Genomic DNA, 13,776 nt, shown 5'->3' with positions numbered 1-13,776 from the left:
AGACAAAGGCACCTGGCTGAGGAGCACAGAGATCAGAAATGCTAAGACTGATGCCAGGGGTTTGGACAGGCCCCTGAAAGGACTAAAGGAAAAGACAAGACACCAAACAGACAGAGTGCACAACAGACAAGTGACACAACACACACCAGGACTGCTCTGCCCTGCACACCTCAGCACTGACATGAAAAATGAGACTTTCCCTTCATGTAGCCTAAGGGGTCACATCTTGGTGCCCCCAACTCCAAATCTGACTTAAAAAACCCCTCCCGGTGATCCCTGCCCTGGCATCCTGCTTTCATCCCCTCTGTGAGCCACAGCCCTCCACTTATCTCTCAGGCATCCAGGGAGGCAAATCCCTGCCAGGTCCAAAGAAGGCCGCCTCTGCCTCAGGAAAATTCCTGCTGTCGCCGGGCTGTCGTCTCTTAGTCAGCTACAACAAAAAAACCCAAACATGAATGCGTGATCTTAGCAGCACATCACCCAAAACCCGACAATTCTGCTACTCACCGTCTCCTAAGCTTGCCTGTGTCCTCGGCCCCGCGCTTCAGCTGCGCTCAGAGGCCAACGCCGGCGTCGCAGGGTCTGCCTGGGTAAAGAGCAGACAAGGTGACGTGGCAGCGCTGGAACTTGAGGGGACCCTCCCTCCTCCTCCTTCTCCTCCCTGACTCACCTCAACTCCTCGGCCGTTATCCAAGCCTACCTGGATGGGGCCTTCCCGAGGAGAAGATCAAGGCTCCATCACAGACTCCTGGAATGCTCCCTGAGGGCTCACGGGTGAGGTGACGCGGGTCTGTCGTCCCGTTGGTGAGAGGGGAGCTCGGCCTCCTGCAAGTGGACTCCCTAAAACACACAAGAACGGAGGCTTAGAGTTGCACCAGCGAGTGAGGCTTGAACAATAGCAACGGCTTCTGTCCACGAGTCACTGCTCACCTCGCCCACGTCAGCTTGACTGCTGAGATCCGGCTTTACCACCTAAAAATAAAGACAAAGAACAGAGCTGTAACACAGCCATCATTTACACCTCCCCTGCAAACAGAAACAGGGACTGACCTTCTCAGGGGAGCCCCCTCACCCAGGATGGGGGGCTCTGCCACAGATTTCATCTCTCTGCATCTGAAACAGAGTTTGGACAAAAGTCAGAGTGCTGCAGGATACCTTGACAGCTCCAGACATCTTGTGGCAATCTAGGAATACCCTCTACAGTCTAACCACACCCCACATCACAAATTTCAAGCCCCCAGGACTATTACCCTCGTACCCCTACACCCAGACTGAGCAGCAAGGCAGAGCAGCTCCGGGCCAAACACACACCAACACCCGTGACACAGCACAGGACAAACGAGGGGACACAACAGGGACAGAAAACGCTGGGCAAGAAGAATGACCCTGAGGGTCCAGAGAACTCGGAATGAGATGACCGAGGTAAGATGGAAGGTGAGCTGGCCAGGCTCAGAGAACCCTGCAGGAACAAGATGCCATCGGGATGACTTATCCCAAGAGACGCAGAGATGGATGCCCGAGAATCCTACGGTCAGAATCCTCCACCTGTCTTTGCATTCTCACAAGACCTAACCCGCCGGAATGGATCAGGGCGGTGCACGGCTGTCAATACAGCTCAGAACAAGACCTGAAAAGGCATCGGACTGGATGCTTGTGAAGAGAGATGGATTCTGATGAGTGTCCGAGCAGCTGAGACAAAGGCACCTGGCTGAGGAGCACAGAGATCAGAAATGCTAAGACTGATGCCAGGGGTTTGGACAGGCCCCTGAAAGGACTAAAGGAAAAGACAAGACACCAAACAGACAGAGTGCACAACAGACAAGTGACACAACACACACCAGGACTGCTCTGCCCTGCACACCTCAGCACTGACATGAAAAATGAGACTTTCCCTTCATGTAGCCTAAGGGGTCACATCTGGGACATCCCCATCTCCAAACCCGACTCGAAAAATCCCTCCCAGTGATCCCTGCCCTGGTACCCCACTTTCATCCCCTCCCTAGTTCCGAGCCCTCCACTTATCTCTCAGATGTCTGGGGAGGTGAATCCACGCTGGGCCCCAAAGAAGGCCGCCTATGCCTCTGGGAAATTCCTCCTGTCACTGGGCTGCTGTCTCCTAGTCAGCTACAATAAAGAAAACCAAATATCAAAGCATAATCTTAGCTGCACATCAGCCAAAACCCAGCAGCTCTGCTACTCACCGTCTCTTAAGCAGGACCGGGCCCTCGGGCCCCGTGCGTGCTTCAGCTGAGCTCGGAGGCCGACGCTCGCAGCGCCAAAGCCTTAGAGGCATTACTGGCACCGAGCCCACCCACCGTGGCCTCCATTAGGGCTGTGAGCATCCCCGGTTAGAGCAGGACAGGAACGCAGGGTGGACATCCCCGGTGAACCTCAACCCTGTGGACTCTGCCCCACCACTGTCACTTCCTGCCTGGCCCTAGCTTAGGGCTACTGCCTGCACCTCTCAGGACTTCTGGCCTTGTCTTGCGTTAGGATTGCTGCCGGCACCTGCTCTCAGGGAAACGGTGTTGGCAGCAGCGCTGTGAGGGCCGGGATGCCTGTACTCTGACTTGTATCCTAGGCTGTACCCCTGATTTTCACTGTGTGTTCTCTAGTCCTTGAGTCCTTTACCTCAGCCTCTGTGTGTATCACTGTAACCTCCCCCCTTCTGAACCCTGCTTCTTCAGAGCCCTAGACCTTGCAGCCGGGGACGCTCTGCACCGTTAGGGTCCCAAGAGCTGTCCCGCACGCAGGACAGGTACATCCACAGTTGTTCCCTGCCTACCCTAAGAAACGTGGCCCTGAGACAGGGCAGAGGCTGACAGAGCCGAACTCTTTGCGGTGGCAAAAGGCACGAAGCCTTACCAACCGCCGCCTCGAGAGGGAATCAGGAGCACTTCCACCGGCTGCGGAGAGACAGGGAATCCCAGGGTGGGTGGGGCGGGAAACCCCCGTTATCCCCAGCCCTGTTGGATCCTGCTCCCCACTATCGCTTCCTGCCTGGCCCTAGCCTGACAGTGTCTGCACAGGTCAGAGCTTCTGGTGTGTTCCTGCACTAGGGCTGCTGCCTGCACCTGCTCTCAGGGGAAGTGTGCTGGTAGCAGTGCTGTGAGGGCCGCTACACCTGTACTCTGACTTGTATCCTAGCCTGCTCCCCTGAGTTTCACCGTGTGTCCTCTAGTCCTCGAGTCCTTTACCTCAGCCTCTGTGTGTGTGGCTACACCTCCCCCCTTCTAAACCCAACTTCTTTAGAGCCCTGCACCTCGCAGCCAGGCCTTCTGGCATTGTCCTGCATAAGGGCTCCTGCCTGTACCTGCACTCAGGGAAACGGGCATGTCTTTAGGGCTACTCCTTCGGGTCTGGGGTAGGGGTGGGGTCGGGCTGGTACACCTGTACTCTCAATTGGCACATCTTGGACATCCCTATCTCCACACCTGACTCAAAAACCCCTCCTGACAAGTCCTGACCCAGCACTCCACTTTCATCCCCTCTGTGGCTCTGAACCCTCCACTTATCTCTTGGACGTCTGGGGATGAGAATCCACGCCGGGTGCCACAGAATGCCGCCTCGCTCTCTGGGAATTTCCTGCTGTCACCGGGCTGCTGTCTCTTATTCGGCTACAAGAAATAAAACAAACATCGATGTATGATCTCAGCAGATCTGTTGGCCAATCGGTCAGGGCGTAAGACAAGTAGACCACCTAAAACACACAAACAATAACATATGCTGAAGAGTTACATCAGAAACACCACCACACTTAACTGCATAAATATATAAATTTTCAAACAGACAACCCCAAAAAAATTCCAGCAAAAAAAGCCAACTCTTATCACCCCCAGTCAAACTACTGAATATAATAAAAACAACACCATGTCCAAACCCCTTAATAATACTCCAGAACATATACTCAGAGCCCCCCCAAAGTTAAAGACTTCCCCCTAGCCAAATAAAAAGGAAAAAGCCCATGTCTTGCAACCCATATTAATTCATTAACTTAAAACTTTAAAAATAAACGTTAAAGTTTAAACCTTTAGACAACACTAGCACACCATAGACGCCAATCCCATCACTACATGCCAAACCAAAACTTATTTCAACCTTTTGTGCTGCTGCTGCTGCTCGGCACAAAGGTTTGTCCCTCAGCACCTCCTGAAGTAATGTTCCACGCCCAAGGCCTCCCCCAGCCCCTGTGAGATGAACTCACCATCCTTCCATGAGCCTCACCTGGGAGCCCAGCATAAACCCCTCTCCTCCCGCAGCTCCGTGCCAAACTCAGCTCGGGCTCCCCTCTTAAAGCAGTGCTGGCAGGACCCGCCCCCTCGTTATCCTTTACAGCTTCCACCTGTCCCCTCATCAGTGTGACAGCTCTCACCTGGGGCTGCTCTGTCCCCTCAATCATCCTGTGACAGCTCTCACCTGCAGCTGCTGCCAGTCCCAGCTGCTCATTTCCTGGACATTGCACTGTGTGCACTGACACGCTGGGGCACCGGGCTTTCCTTGCTGTGAATAAGGATCCCTCTGCTCCTGCACGTGCCCAAGGCTGAAACTGGGATTCCACCTCCTAAATTCCGTTTGTGTGAGGTTCACAATTCCTAAGGAAATTTCCCAGCAATCGTTACCCTTCATTTACATTTTCTCCTTTGGAATCATCACTACCTTGTCTTTCTGTGCAAGGGTTCCAAACGTTCATTGGGAGTTCAGTAGCCGGGTTGGCTTGTTTATAACTTAGCTGACAATCCCAGGCTAAATCCAAACACCCAGAGATACAGGGAAATATGGAGACAGTTTATAAATATTGCCCACCTCTGACCCTGAATTCTTCATCGCACATCCTCGGAGCAGATTTACTCCATCCTTTCATCCCAGCAGCACCCCTCCAGCACAACTCTCACTTCTCACACATGTTTCTTCCCACAAACCAAACAGAAATCTACTACAGGGCGAGGCGGGGAGGGGCGAGGCCGGTCTCGGGGCAGAGCCCCCGGGCCCTCAGGGCGGGCCGGGGGGACCGGAGCAGAGCCCGGGCCGGGTTGGAGCCGGAGCCGGTCTGAGGGCGGAGGCCCCGGGCCCTCAGCGCGGGCCGGGGGGCGGGGGCGGTTCCCGGGGCCCGCTGTCCAATCAGCACTGCCGATGCCTCAGCGAGCCCGCCAATCGCGGGGATTCAAAAGGGTGGCGGAAGTAGCTGCTGCTCTATGGGCTCGGTGTGGAACGCCCCGGTGGGGTCCCGGCGCCGTGCACTTGGGACCCGCCCCGCGCCCCTGAAGCCGCGCCCCCGGTACTGCCCGGCCCCGGCTGCCTCCGGGCCCCGCCTCACAGAGCCCCGGCTCCGCCCCGGCTCCGCCCCGAGCCCGCCCCGGCTCCGCCTCGGCTCCGCCCCGAGCCCGCCCCGGCTCCGCCCCGAGCCCGCCCCGGCTCCGCCCCGAGCCCGCCCCGGCGCCCCGCGCTGCCCGGGATGGGGGCGGGACCATCGCCCGCGGCCCCGCCCCGCCCCTCACAGCTGAGCCGAGCCGAGGTTGCTCGCGGCCCTGCGCGGAGCCAGGCGGGGCCGGGAATGGGACCGGCCGTTCTGGTTCGGGTCCTGTCAGTGTCGGCTGCGGCTCCCGAGCGGTGCGGCCTCCCCCGGCGGGCGGGCTATGGGTCTCGGGGCCGGAGGACCAGGGGGGCGTTGCGATCGGGATCGGGACCGGGATCGCTGCGGGCGGCAGGAGCCGCTCCTGCTCCGCCTGCAGCCGGAGCTGCGCTGGGGTCCTGGCGGGGCTCTGGGCACGGGAGGACGGCGGCGGCGATTTCCTCTGATAACCTCTGATATCGGCCCCCCCCACAGCATCATTGATCCCCACCCGAGTGTCACTGACCCCCCCCAATGTCATTGATGCCCCCCCAATATTCCACTGATCTTCCCTCAGCGTCGCTGACCCCCCCAAAATTCCAGTGATCCCCCCCACTTGATCCCGCCCTTTTTCTCCCCTCACGTTTCCCGCCCTTTTTCGTGGGGAACGATCCCTGAGGGGTCCTGTGGAGGGATTCTGGAGGTCCGAGGGGTGAATTTGGGGTTTGGAGGGAGGTTTTGGGGGGTCCCAGGGATGGATTTTGGGGTTTTTGGGGGTCCAAGGGATGGATTCGAGGGTCCCGGGGTAGATCTGGGGTCCTGGGGAGGTTTTGGGGGGTCCCAGGGGTGGATTTGGGGTTCATGGGGAGGGGTTTGGGGGTTTTATGGCGCCTCAGGGGTGAATTTGGGGTCCGGGGAGAGGTTTTGGGGGTTTTTCGGGGTCCCAGGGGTGAATTTGGGGTCTGGGGAGGGGTTTTTGGGGGTCCCTCACCTGCAGGGCGTCGCGGGGGTGGCAGGGGGAGGGGGCAGCGGGGGGGGCCCAGCGCCCACCCCCCCTTGGGCTTCAGGAGGGCGTCGATGAGACCGAAACAGCTCGGGGGGGGGGTCAAAAACGGGGGGGGTCACAGGCTGGAACCCCCCAGTGCCCCCCAAACCACCCCCAGGGCCCCCCCCGACCTCCAGGAGCCCCCAAAACCCTCCTCAGGTTCCTTTGATGCCTCAAATGGGCCGCCCAAACCTCCCGAAGATCCCCCAAAAACACCCAAAGCAGCCCCCAGGACTCCCCCCAGACCCCCCACAACCCCCCAAACCCCTCCAGGACAACTCGGGACCCCCCCAAATCCGCTCCCCCGTCCCCCTGAGGCCTCGTTTGACCCGCTCCACGTTGCGGACAGGCAGCAGCTGATCAAGCCACAAGCACCAACACCTGCGGGACTGGGATGGACTGGGAGCACTGGGAGGGTGATCAGAGAGAACTGGGATGGACGGGGAGTGGACTGGGATGAACTGGCAGGTGTGTGGGGGTCCGTGGTGGGCACACGGTGCCTAACTGGTCTATACTGGGATGGGTCTAATGGCCCCAGGGGAGGGGGTGTGGCCACACTGGTCCAGACTGGGAGGGGTGTCACCATGGCGCCGGAGGCGGAGTCGAGGATTCGGGCGAGGCAGGGACACCTAGGGGACAGCCAGGGCACTCCCAGGGACACCTAGGGGACACCAGGGCACCCCTGGGTACACCTAGGGGACAGGGAGGGCACTTTTGGGGACAGCCAGGGCCCCCCAGGGACAGCCAGGGCACCCCCAGGGACACCTAGGGGACAGCCAGGGCACTCCCAGGGACACCTAGGGGACAGCGAGGGTACCCCTGGGTACACCTAGGGGACAGCGAGGGCACTTCTGGGGACAGCCAGGGCCCCCCCAGGGACAGCCAGGGCACCCCCAGGGACACCTAGGGGACAGCCAGGGCACCCCCAGGGACACCTAGGGGACAGCCAGGGCACCCCCAGGGACACCTAGGGGACAGCCAGGGCACCCCAGGGACAGCCAGGGCACCCCCAGGGACACCCAGGGCCCCCCAGGGACACCTAGGGGACAGCCAGGGAACCCCCAGGGATACCTAGGGGACAGCCAAGGCACCCCCAGGGACACCTAGGGGACAGCCAGGGCACCCCAGGGACAGTCAGGGCACCCCCAGGGACACCCAGGGCCCCCCAGGGACACCTAGGGGACAGCCAGGGAACCTCCAGGGACACCTAAAGGACAGCCAAGGCACTCCCAGGGACACGTAGGGGACAGCCAGGGCACCCCAGGGACAGTCAGGGCACCCCCAGGGACACCCAGGGCCCCCCAGGGACACCTAGGGGACAGCCAGGGAACCCCCAGGGACACCTAAGGGACAGCCAGGGCACCCCAGGGAGAGCCAGGGCCCCCACAGGGACACCTAGGGGACAGCCAGGGCACTCCCAGGGACACCTAGGGGACAGCCAGGGACAGCCAGGGAACCCCCAGGGACACCTAGGGGACAGCCAGGGCACCCCAGGGACAGCCAGGGCACTCCCAGGGACAGCCAGGGCACCCCCAGGGACAGCCACGGGACAGCCAGGGAACCCCCAGGGACACCTAGGGGACAGCCAGGGAACCCCCAGGGACACCTAAGGGACAGCCAGGGCACCCCCAGGGACGCTTAGGGGACAGTCAGGGCACCCCAAGGATAGCCAGGGAACCCCCAGGGACACCTAGGGGACAGCCAGGGCACCCCAGGGACACCCAGGGCCCCCCAGGGACACCTAGGGGACAGCCAGGGAACCCCCAGGGACACCTAAGGGACAGCCAGGGCACCCCAGGGAGAGCCAGGGCCCCCACAGGGACACCTAGGGGACAGCCCGGGGACCCCAAGGTGCACCTAGGGGACGGCAAGGGCACCCCAAGGGACAGCCGTGGCACCCCAAGGGACAGCTAGGGGACAGCCAGTGCACCCCTGGGGACACCTAGGAGACAGGGAGGGCACTTTCGGGGACAGCCAGGACACCCCCAGGGACAGCCAGGGGACAGCCAGGGAACCCCCAGGGACACCTAGGAGACAGCCAGGGCACCCCAGGGACAGCCAGGGCACCCCCAGGGACACCCAGGGCGCCCCAGGGACACCTAGGGGACAGCCAGGGAACTTCCAGGGACACCTAAAGGACAGCCAAGGCACCCCCAGGGACACCTAAGGGACAGCCAGGGCACCCCAGGGAGAGCCAGGGCCCCCACAGGGACACTTAGGGGACAGCCAGGGCCCCCAAGGTACACCTAGGGGACAGCCAGGGTACCCCCAGGGGTTGTTGGGGCCCCCCCGCTCCAAACCCAGCACGGCCGCCTGCGTTGCGGCCCCCCAAAAACCCATGGCCGCCCCCCGAGCTGATATCGACCCCCCCACAGCATCATTGATCCCCACCCGAGTGTCACTGACCCCCCCCCAATGTCATTGATGCCCCCCCAGTATTCCATTGATCCTTCCTCAGCGTCGCTGACCCCCCCAAAATTCCATTGATCCCCCCCACTTGATCCCGCCCTTTTTCTCCCCTCACGTTTCCCGCCCTTTTTCTCCCCTCACGTTTCCCGCCCTTTTTCGTGGGGAACGATCCCTGAGGGGTCCTGTGGAGGGATTCTGGAGGTCCGAGGGGTGAATTTGGGGTTTGGAGGGAGGTTTTGGGGGGTCCCAGGGATGGATTTTGGGGTTTTTGGGGGTCCAAGGGATGGATTCGAGGGTCCCGGGGTAGATCTGGGGTCCTGGGGAGGTTTTGGGGGGTCCCAGGGGTGGATTTGGGGTTCATGGGGAGGGGTTTGGGGGTTTTATGGCGCCTCAGGGGTGAATTTGGGGTCCGGGGAGAGGTTTTGGGGGTTTTTTGGGGGTCCCAGGGGTGAATCTGGGGTCTGGAGAGGGGTTTTTGGCGGTCCCTCACCTGCAGGGCGTCGCGGGGGTGGCAGGGGGAGGGGGCAGCGGGGGGGGCCCAGCGCCCACCCCCCCTTGGGCTTCAGGAGGGCGTCGATGAGACCGAAACAGCTCGGGGGGGGGGTCAAAAACGGGGGGGGGTCACAGGCTGGAACCCCCCAGTGCCCCCCAAACCACCCCCAGGGCCCCCCCCGACCTCCAGGAGCCCCCAAAACCCTCCTCAGGTTCCTTTGATGCCTCAAATGGGCCGCCCAAACCTCCCGAAGATCCCCCAAAAACACCCAAAGCAGCCCCCAGGACTCCCCCCAGACCCCCCACAACCCCCCAAACCCCTCCAGGACAACTCGGGACCCCCCCAAATCCGCTCCCCCGTCCCCCTGAGGCCTCGTTTGACCCGCTCCACGTTGCGGACAGGCAGCAGCTGATCAAGCCACAAGCACCAACACCTGCGGGACTGGGATGGACTGGGAGCACTGGGAGGGTGATCAGAGAGAACTGGGATGGACGGGGAGTGGACTGGGATGAACTGGCAGGTGTGTGGGGGTCCGTGGTGGGCACACGGTGCCTAACTGGTCTATACTGGGATGGGTCTAATGGCCCCAGGGGAGGGGGTGTGGCCACACTGGTCCAGACTGGGAGGGGTGTCACCATGGCGCCGGAGGCGGAGTCGAGGATTCGGGCGAGGCAGGGACACCTAGGGGACAGCCAGGGCACCCCCAGGGACACCTAATGGACAGCCAGGGCACCCCAGGGACACCTAGGGGACACCAGGGCACCCCTGGGTACACCTAGGGGACAGGGAGGGCACTTTTGGGGACAGCCAGGGCCCCCCAGGGACAGCCAGGGCACCCCCAGGGACACCTAGGGGACAGCCAGGGCACTCCCAGGGACACCTAGGGGACAGCGAGGGTACCCCTGGGTACACCTAGGGGACAGCCAGGGCACTCCCAGGGACACCTAGGGCCCCCCCAGGGACAGCCAGGGCACCCCCAGGGACACCTAGGGGACAGCCAGGGAACCCCCAGGGACACCTAAGGGACAGCCAGGGCACCCCCAGGGACACCTAGGGGACAGCCAGGGCACCCCCAGGGACACCTAGGGGACAGCCAGGGCACCCCAGGGACAGCCAGGGCACCCCCAGGGACACCCAGGGCCCCCCAGGGACACCTAGGGGACAGCCAGGGAACCCCCAGGGATACCTAGGGGACAGCCAAGGCACCCCCAGGGACACCTAGGGGACAGCCAGGGCACCCCAGGGACAGTCAGGGCACCCCCAGGGACACCCAGGGCCCCCCAGGGACACCTAGGGGACAGCCAGGGAACCTCCAGGGACACCTAAAGGACAGCCAAGGCACTCCCAGGGACACGTAGGGGACAGCCAGGGCACCCCCAGGGACACCTAGGGGACAGCCAGGGAACCCCCAGGGACACCTAAGGGACAGCCAGGGCACCCCAGGGAGAGCCAGGGCCCCCACAGGGACACCTAGGGGACAGCCAGGGCACTCCCAGGGACACCTAGGGGACAGCCAGGGACAGCCAGGGAACCCCCAGGGACACCTAGGGGACAGCCAGGGCACCCCAGGGACAGCCAGGGCACTCCCAGGGACAGCCAGGGCACCCCCAGGGACAGCCACGGGACAGCCAGGGAACCCCCAGAAACACCTAGGGGACAGCCAGGGCACCCCTGGGTACACCTAGGGGACAGCGAGGGCACTTTTGGGGACAGCCAGGGCCGCCCCAGGGACAGCCAGGGCACCCCCAGGGACACCTAGGGGACAGCCAGGGCACCCCCAGGGACACCTAGGGGACAGCCAGGGAACCCCCAGGGACACCTAAGGGACAGCCAGGGCACCCCCAGGGACGCTTAGGGGACAGTCAGGGCACCCCAAGGATAGCCAGGGAACCCCCAGGGACACCTAGGGGACAGCCAGGGCACCCCAGGGACACCCAGGGCCCCCCAGGGACACCTAGGGGACAGCCAGGGAACCCCCAGGGACACCTAAGGGACAGCCAGGGCACCCCAGGGAGAGCCAGGGCCCCCACAGGGACACCTAGGGGACAGCCCGGGGACCCCAAGGTGCACCTAGGGGACGGCAAGGGCACCCCAAGGGACAGCCGTGGCACCCCAAGGGACAGCTAGGGGACAGCCAGTGCACCCCTGGGGACACCTAGGAGACAGGGAGGGCACTTTCGGGGACAGCCAGGACACCCCCAGGGACAGCCAGGGGACAGCCAGGGAACCCCCAGGGACACCTAGGAGACAGCCAGGGCACCCCAGGGACAGCCAGGGCACCCCCAGGGACACCCAGGGCGCCCCAGGGACACCTAGGGGACAGCCAGGGAACTTCCAGGGACACCTAAAGGACAGCCAAGGCACCCCCAGGGACACCTAAGGGACAGCCAGGGCACCCCAGGGAGAGCCAGGGCCCCCACAGGGACACTTAGGGGACAGCCAGGGCCCCCAAGGTACACCTAGGGGACAGCCAGGGTACCCCCAGGGGTTGTTGGGGCCCCCCCGCTCCAAACCCAGCACGGCCGCCTGCGTTGCGGCCCCCCAAAAACCCATGGCCGCCCCCCGAGCTGATATCGACCCCCCCACAGCATCATTGATCCCCACCCGAGTGTCACTGACCCCCCCCAATGTCATTGATGCCCCCCCAGTATTCCATTGATCCTTCCTCAGCGTCGCTGACCCCCCCAAAATTCCATTGATCCCCCCCACTTGATCCCGCCCTTTTTCTCCCCTCACGTTTCCCGCCCTTTTTCTCCCCTCACGTTTCCCGCCCTTTTTCGTGGGGAACGATCCCTGAGGGGTCCTGTGGAGGGATTCTGGAGGTCCGAGGGGTGAATTTGGGGTTTGGAGGGAGGTTTTGGGGGGTCCCAGGGATGGATTTTGGGGTTTTTGGGGGTCCAAGGGATGGATTCGAGGGTCCCGGGGTAGATCTGGGGTCCTGGGGAGGTTTTGGGGGGTCCCAGGGATGGATTTGGGGTTCATGGGGAGGGGTTTGGGGGTTTTATGGCGCCTCAGGGGTGAATTTGGGGTTCGGGGAGAGGTTTTGGGGGTTTTTTGGGGTCCCAGGGGTGAATCTGGGGTCTGGGGAGGGGTTTTTGGGGGTCCCTCACCTGCAGGGCGTCGCGGGGGTGGCAGGGGGAGGGGGCAGCGGGGGGGGCCCAGCGCCCACCCCCCCTTGGGCTTCAGGAGGGCGTCGATGAGACCGAAACAGCTCGGGGGGGGGGGTCAAAAACGGGGGGGGTCACGGGCTGGAACCCCCCAGTGCCCCCCAAACCACCCCCAGGGCCCCCCCCGACCTCCAGGAGCCCCCAAAACCCTCCTCAGGTTCCTTTGATGCCGCAAATGGGCCGCCCAAACCTCCCGAAGATCCCCCAAAACCACCCAAAGCAGCCCCCAGAACTCCCCCCAGACCCCCCAAAACCCCCCAAACCCCTCCAGGACAACTCGGGACCCCCAGGACCCCCCAAATCCGCCCCCCCGTCCCCCTGAGGCCTCGTTTGACCGGCTCCACGTTGCGGACAGGTAGCAGCTGATCAAGCCACAAGCACCAACACCTGCGGGACTGGGATGGACTGGGAGCACTGGGAGGGTGATCAGAGAGAACTGGGATGGACGGGGAGTGGACTGGGACGAACTGGCAGGCGTGTGGGGGTCCGTGGTGGGCACACGGTGCCTAACTGGTCTATACTGGGATGGGTCTAATGGCCCCAGGGGAGGGGGTGTGGCCACACTGGTCCAGACTGGGAGGGGTGTCACCATGGCGCCGGAGGCGGAGTCGAGGATTCGGGCGAGGCAGGGACACCTAGGGGACAGCCAGGGCACTCCCAGGGACACCTAGGGGACACCAGGGCACCCCTGGGTACACCTAGGGGACAGCGAGGGTACCCCTGGGTACACCTAGGGGACAGCGAGGGCACTTTTGGGGACAGCCAGGGCCCCCCAGGGACAGCCAGGGCACTCCCAGGGACACCTAGGGGACAGCCAGGGCACTCCCAGGGACACCTAGGGGAGAGCCAGGGAACCCCCAGGGACACCTAAGGGACAGCCAGGGAACCCCCAGGGACACCTAAGGGACAGCCAGGGCACCCCCAGGGACACCTAGGGGACAGCCAGGGCACCCCCAGGGACACCTAGGGGACAGCCAGGGCACCCCAGGGACAGCCAGGGCACCCCCAGGGATACCTAGGGGACAGCCAAGGCACCCCCAGGGACACCTTCGGTACAGCCAAGGCACCTCAGGGACACATAGGGGACAGCCAGGGCACCCCCAGGGACACCTAGGGGACAGCCCGGGGACCCCAAGGTGCACCTAGGGGACGGCAAGGGCACCCCAAGGGACAGCCGGGGCACCCCAAGGGACAGCTAGGGGACAGCCAGGGCACCCCTGGGGACACCTAGGGGACAGGGAGGGCACTTTCGGGGAGAGCCAGGACACCGCCAGGGACAGCCAGGGGACAGCTGGGGCCCCCCCAGGGACACATACGGGACAGCCAGGGCACC

The sequence above is a fragment of the Chamaea fasciata genome, unplaced genomic scaffold (genome assembly GCF_029207755.1).
Source record: "Chamaea fasciata isolate MVZ Bird 193981 ecotype frontalis unplaced genomic scaffold, bChaFas1.0.hap1 SCAF_1, whole genome shotgun sequence".
Lineage (NCBI taxonomy): Eukaryota > Metazoa > Chordata > Aves > Passeriformes > Sylviidae > Chamaea > Chamaea fasciata.
The sequence above is the reverse complement of the archived record's forward strand: the minus strand, read 5'-3'. Positions refer to the sequence as shown.